The sequence below is a fragment of the Cyprinus carpio genome, chromosome B15, assembly GCF_018340385.1.
Source record: "Cyprinus carpio isolate SPL01 chromosome B15, ASM1834038v1, whole genome shotgun sequence".
NCBI lineage: Eukaryota > Metazoa > Chordata > Actinopteri > Cypriniformes > Cyprinidae > Cyprinus > Cyprinus carpio.
In genome coordinates, this window is record NC_056611.1 from 8,620,173 (window position 1) to 8,628,032 (window position 7,860).

Consider the following 7,860-nt stretch of genomic DNA (forward strand, 5'->3'; position numbering starts at 1 on the left):
CCAAACTATAATTCATGACTAAAAGTATAATCAAGTGAAACATTATGAAGTTTCTTTTACATCATCTCAATGTTTCACGATGCCAGGATGTTTTTATATATATATTTTTTTATGTTCTAAAACATAGACAGCAATACAATATAAAAGTAATATGAGTTATAATGTTGCTAGCTTAATGTCAGTAAGAATGCTTAGACAAACCTTTACTGTGGTAGGCTATTCTCTGTTCACGAATATAGCCATATATGTTTATAAATATATATATATATTGTATAGGCCCACATACAAAGCATGCTTGTGTTTTTAAGAATGTAACTAAGATTCTGTTCATGAATATCTGCTCTGGTGTAAATATTTTGAATGTGTTATACCCCGTCATTGGTGTTTGCAATCGTCTGAGGTAAAAAAAAAAAAAAAAAGTGTATCAAGTAAGCTGTAAATATCAGTGACAATAAATGTGCTATCTTGCTTACTTTTTTTATTTCAGATAAATAATAACCTGTTGCAAAGCGAGCCAATGCAAATAAGCAGCCCACTCAGGAACCTGGAACACAACTAAGACCAAGCGAGGCACACACTCCCATATCTTCAAAGTCTCTTCAAAAAAGTATTTTCTTCAGAGCACATAAACAATATACATTTTGGAAATGCCAGGTATGTGATGTTCATTTATATATTTCAACATGACACATGAGCCTGCATTTATTTGATTCAAAATACAGAAAGTTGCATTTGCTAAAGCAATAATATTGTGAAATATTTTTACTATTTAAAATAACTGCTTTCTATTTGAATATATTTTAAAATTACATTTATTCCTGCGATTAAAGCTAAATTTTCAGCATCATTACTCCAGTCTTACTCCAAGTGTAACAATATACGCTATACCATTCAAAAGCTGGGAGTCAGTGAAATATATATATATATATATATATATATATATATATATATATATATATATATATATATATATATATATATATATATATATATATAAACTTATTTAGCACACAAGTGATGATAAATACAATAATCATGTTACAAACGATGCTATTAACCAAAAAAAAAAGCCCTGAAAAAAAGTCTCATCTCTTTTCAACATTTATAATAATAGATGTTGTTTTCTTTTGAGTAGCAAATCAGAATATTAGAATGATTTCTGAAGGATCGTGTGACTGGAGTAATGATGCTAAAAATTCAGCTTTGAAAGTCAGCTTTGATTGTTCCTAATAAACTGTTTGACTGCACACCCAAGTGAATCTCAAGTTATTTTGTGGGATAATTAAATATATTCTAAATAAACTACAAAAATAAAAATATATACATTTATTTTGTCCTCACATTCTTTATTGTAACTCTTCCCTCTTGGTTACATACCTGACTGAAAGGCTCATTATGCAGCTCATTATGTGGGTCTTTGTCTCCTCAGGTGTAAATCACACTAATATTCATGGTCAATCACGCCTACTTGCATATGCCCTTTCGAAACAAAAAGTATCTTAAAAAATTTAAATCAATCTATTGTTTTCTGTGAGCGAGTAAACAAGATGATTTTCACATCATTTTGAAGCAAAAATTTAAGGCTACAAGGTCCATGTTTGACAGTCTTGTGAACAAATGTTCTGTATGTGTTTTATGACCTTATTTCAGTGACTTCAAAATTGTAGTTTTTTACTAACCACGTGTAAATGTTGTTTTCTCAAAAACACAATCATGTACATACATGCTATTTACATATTATTGTATTCCAGTTTGTACTGAATACAGTGTTTTCAGACTTTAGCCATGTATATGTATATAAGCAACTGAAAAAAGTCAGAGGATGTCAAAATTTCTCCAGGCCTCCAAAACCCCTTAGAACCCAGAGGGTTAATAATGTGGAACAAATTTAAGTAGGGTTTCCATTTACCTAAGAAGACCTGGCAAACTATTGACCAAACCTGTCTGAGATTGATACCAGTCATCTAAAAAGATGTGAAAAACAACACAAACAAAAATCTGACTCTTTATTGTACCGAAATCCTATTGATATTTCACTTGCAATAATTTGGAATGCAGTGTATTAGGGATGCCTGGTACTGCACTCCTGTACTCGTACACATAATAATGCACCAATACCAAAAGCCAATACCACACAGCGTCTTAATAGAGCTGTGTCCAGAAAAAGAAACACTGAAAACAGAACAACAGTGTGTACAATGGAGTTATTAGAGATTAAGGATGTCTATGAAATACATGTAATTAATATAATGTTAAACATTCAATATTCACGCCTGTATAGCGGATATGCGCAAGCTGATAAGCAGAGCGCGCTGAGTGGATTGAGCGCACGGCGGCACAGATGTGCTAGCTTGTCGAGTGAATATCTCAGACATCACTGGAAAGTTTGTGGTTCAGTCGGCTATGTCAAAAGCAAATAAAACAATGCACAAGTTACTTAAGTTATTTGACAGTAAAGAGAGAGAGAGAGTCCGAGAGCGCACACTGTTGCATGATCATGATTGCTGTTCACTCCATTAGCGCATGCATTTGAATTAAAACTAAATCGTAAATATAAAACAAACAAAAAATATAGGGGCATTCACTATAAACAACATTTATTTTAAACGTCAAGCATACACAACTTTATTTAATGCAGTAGTGAAACTAGCAGACTGTGTGAAATGCGCTAGGCTGTAAGTTTCTCTCTCATTCTGCACCAATACAAACGTGTGTGTGCTGCGTATGTTTAGCTTGCTTTAAGGCCAAAGTATACTTCGGTTTTTACTTTTATGCGAGGGTCCGTGTACACAGCGTGTGACGCAAATTGCATTACCAAAATAGTACACGTGCACTCGTATAATGTATAACGAGTGGTTCACTGCATTAATTTAGGAAAACGTTTTGTGATTACAGTATTAAGCTGCTGCAATGGAGCAGCTCTAATGCACCATTAAAATGAACAGTGAAAGTAACAAAAGCTTATACAATACATTTGAAACGGGTATAATCAAGTGTGGAAATAACTGAAGGTTATGTCTGTTTGCTAAATAAAGCCAACTAACATTATTCATATTGTTGTTGTTATTATTATTATTATTATTATTATTATTATTATTATTATTTTGTTTCTGTACCCAATATTTAAAAAAAAATTACAGTCTGCATCCGTCTGTCTCAGGAGACAATGGTAGCGCCCTGTGCGGTTTGTTCAGTCTTGTTGAGAGTAGCTTTTGATGTGGCTCAGCAGTCCGATTCTAGCCTGACAGTCTCTGCCACAGGTGTTACACATGAAATCGGACGGGTGGTAGGAGGTCTGGTTCTGCTGCCTTCTGTTTCCTCCATTGTCGTTTGTTCTCCAGCTGCAGGTTCCTCTTTTCCTCGCCCCTTTTGACTCCCTTACAAACAACATGATGCCAGTTTCCGGGGTCGCTGGCTACCAGTTACCAGCTGTTTGGGTCGATGTCAGTCAGCTTCATGTCGTGTTTGCAGACATCCTTGAAGTGCAGCATTGGGCGACCAGTTGGGCGGTGTATCATGACCAACTCACCGTACAGGAGGTCTTTGGGGATGCGTCCATCATCCATAATGCCTGTTTCACACATACTCCGTTTGCAGTGCGTATGCGTTGCGTAGAGAGTACACACTGCACGTGTTGCGGTCCATCAGTGCATTCCAGGAGCGGTGTGTCTGCAGCAGTGCAGCGATCGTTTACGTACCGAGTCTATTTTATCTGTGCTGCACGCGCTAAATTAAAGTGACAGTGCATTGTTCGCTGTACTGTCACGTAAAAATTTACGTGGATTTACACAGAAAAGCAGTAATTTCACAATAAATTGATACAATCAAAGTCTACTGTGTTTCACAGTCAACACATGGCTTTTTGGATAGGTTTAAAACAAGAAAAAGTGCACAACAATACAGGTGCTGGTCATATAATTAGAATATCATCAAACAGTTGATTTATTTCACTAATTCCATTCAAAAAGTGAAACTTGTAAATTATATTCATTCATTACACACAGACTGATAAATTTCAAATGTTTATTTCTTTACATTTTGATGATTATAACTGACAACTAAGGAAAATCCCAAATTCAGTATCTCAGAAAATTAGAATATTGTGAAAAGGTTCAATATCGAAGACACCTGGTGCCACACTCTAATCAGCTAATTAACTCAAAACACCTGCAAAGGCGTTTAAATGGTCTCTCAGTCTAGTTCTGTAGGCTACACAATCATGGGGAAGACTGCTGACTTGACAGTTGTCCAAAAGACAATTGACACCTTGCACAAGGAGGGCAAGACACAAAAGATCATTGCAAAAGAGAGTGGCTGTTCACAGAGCTCTGTGTCCAGGCACATTAATAGAGAGGCAAAGGGAAGGAAAAGATGTGGTAGAAAAAAAGTGTACAAGCAATAGGGATAACCGCACCCTGGAGAGGATTATGAAACAAAACCCATTCAAAAATGTGGGGGAGATTCATAAAGAGTGGACTGAAGCTGGAGTCAGTGCTTCAAGAACCACTACGCACAGACATATGCAAGACATGGGTTTCAGCTGTCGCATTCCTTGTGTCAAGCCACTCTTGAACAACAGATGCAAAATTCAGAAGCGTCTCGCTTGAAAAAGGACTGGACTGCTGCTGAGTGGTCCAAAGTTATGTTCTCTGATGAAAGTAAATTTTGCATTGTCCTTTGGAAATCAGGGTCCCAGAGTCTAGAGGAAGAGAGGAGAGGCACACAATCCACGTTGCTTGAGGTCCAGTGTAAAGTTTCCACAGTCAGTGATGGTTTGGGGTGCCATGTCATCTGCTGGTGTTGGTCCACTGTGTTTTTTGAGGTCCAAGGGTCAACGCAGCCGTATACCAGGAAGTTTTAGAGCACTTCATGCTTCCTGCTGCTTACCAACTTTATGGAGATGCAGACTTCATTTTCCAACAGGACTTGGCACCTGCACACAGTGCCAAAGCTACCAGTACCTGGTTTAAGGACCATAGTATCCCTGTTCTTAATTGGCCAGCAAACTCGCCTGACCTTAACCCCATAGAAAATCTATGGGGTTTTGTGAAGAGGAAGATGTGATATGCCAGACCCAAGAATGCATAACACCTGAGCAGTGCCAAATACTGATCGACTCCATGCCACGCCGCGTTGCTGCAGTAATTCAGGCGAAAGGAGCCCCAACTAATTATTGAGTGCTGTACATGCTCATACTTTTCATGTTCATACTTTTCAGTTGGCCAAGTTTTCTTAAAATCCTTTCTTTGTATTGGTCTTAAGTAATATTCTAATTTTCTGAGATACTGAATTTGGGATTTTCCTTAGTTGTCAGTTATAATCATCAAAATTAAAAGAAATAAACATTTGAAATATATCAGTCTGCTTGTAATGAATGAATATAATATACAAGTTTCACTTTTTGAATGGAATTAGTGAAATAAATCAACTTTTTGATGATATTCTAACTATATGACCAGCACCTGTATATGCAACAAGGAACAATATATGCACTTTTATGGAGGCAGATAAACAAAGTTCTTTAAGACCTGTGGGATTGCTTGCAATAAAGATTTAGATGCAAAAGGCACGAGAGTCAACTGTTTCTGTCATTTTCGCAAATAGCAGTCAGCTTTGCCTTGCTGGTGTTACATTTGACGCCTGCAGTCAGAGGAAAATAAAAGAAAAACACTGTAGTTAAAATATTTAATATTCACAGATGAAACTTAAGTAGCCTTTTTAAGTTATGTTAGTTTCTTAGAACTAATAAAACAGGCACATACTTTGTTATTCGTTACCTGTCCTTTATTTTGACAGATAATTACTTGGGGAAAAGATAACTGTTTGTACACTGATTTAAAAATTGTTGCGTGTTTTATAAATTATTTCCATTTTTATTTTAGTAAAACGTGAGGCGCTGAATAATTTCGCTCCCATTATTTAGGCCAAACTAAAACAAGAAACGAATAAATTAAACCTGGCCTTGATTTAGCTAAATCATTGAAACTGAAAAGATTGGATGGATTAATAAAATGGCCTCACGTTTAAATTCAAGTTCTCTCATCATGATCAACAAAGTGCACACGATGTAAAAAAGAGCTTCATTAACTGAACAGTTTAGGGATTTTAAAGGGAGCCTTCTTTACTTGCTTTCATACAATTTAAGTAAAATAAAAAAAAATAAAAAAAATGCAGCCGCATTTAAATGCAGCCGCATTTAAATGCAGGAGTATACCTTAAAATATCAGAGTGCAAGGTTTGATGATGCTGAGTGCGACGCACAACATTTATTCTTATGTCTACATATTTTTTCTTCATTACAAATCTTTTTTGGTTTTATTTTGTATTATTGCATGTAAAAATAATTAACTTTGTAATGCATATGCAAAATGTGAAACTGCAATCGTATTGGCAGTATATAACATTTTATAATTATTTTTACAATAATATCTAACTTAACTTGCTTTGTATCTTTATTATTTAATGTAAAAGAGATTTATTAAAACAATCAAAATCAACGAATTGGAGCGGCATCAGCCATTAGATCATTTTAAAATGTCAAATAGACTAGCCTTTAATTTACATAACTGCATCTGTCTCGGTTGTAGACTTGTGGAAGATTTATTTTTAATGCAGATCCTATACTGTAAACTAAAATAAATGTGCTCTTTTACTATTCATATTCAAGTGTTTGTGCAGAAAATTATTGATGCGCATGCATTATTTAATTATTTTTTCCTGACAATGGAAATAACTTAAAACTGTGTGCTTTTCATACATGAGAAATATATCTACAAGCTTGAAGCTTGAAATGTCTACTTTTAAATGAACCAATTCAAAACGAAAGCAAATACTCCCTGATTATGCGCATCCTGTGGAGATGAGTCAGCACCATGAATTTCATCTTGCAGCCAACAAGAAAACATTAGTTTATTAATAAATAATTAAAAAGTCTCCCTTTTCACAATTATTAAGCTACTTTGGCAAACTTATTAGTGCTTTGTGGCAAACTTAATAAGTGTGCTTGAGCTAAGGCTCATTATGGATTAGTCAAGTCAAGTCATCTTTATTTATATAGCGCTTTAAACAAAAAAGATTGCGTCAAAGCAACTGAACAACATAAATTAGGAAAACAGTGTGTCAATAATTCAGAATGACAGTTAAAGGCAGTTCATCATTGAATTCAGTGATGTCATCATGCAGCTCAGTTCAGTTTAAATAGTATCTGTGCAATAATTTGCAATCAAGTCAACGATATCGCTGTAAATGAAGTGTCCCCAACTAAGCAAGCCAGAGGCGCGACAGCGTCAAGGGACCAAAACTCCATCAGTGACAGAATGGAGAAAAAAAACCTTGGGAGAAACCAGGCTCAGTTGGGGGGCCAGTTCTCCTCTGACCAGACGAAACCAGCAGTTCAATTCCAGGCTGCAGTAAAGTCAGATTGTGCAGAAGAAATCATCTGTTTCCTGTGGTCTTGTCCCGGTGGTCGTATGAGACAAGGTCATTACAGGGGATCTGTCTCTGGGGCTCTAGTCCTGGTCTCCGATGTCTTTCAGGGCTGTAGAGGTCCTTTCTAGGTGCTGATCCACCATCTGGGCTGGATACATACTGGATCTGGGTGACTGCAGTAACCCTCTGACTTGGATACAGACTGAATCTGGTGGCTACGGTGACCTCGGAATAAGAGAGAAACAGACTAATATGAGCATAGATGCCATTCTTCTAACTATGTAGCAAGTACATCGGGTGTTATGGGAAGTGTTCCCAGTTCCGGTTTACCTAATTAATGCAGCCTAAAAATCCTTTAACGGACTTGGATATTAGAAGTGCATTAGTATGTTATGTGTAAGCCAGGTTAAAGAGATGGGTCTTTAATCTAGA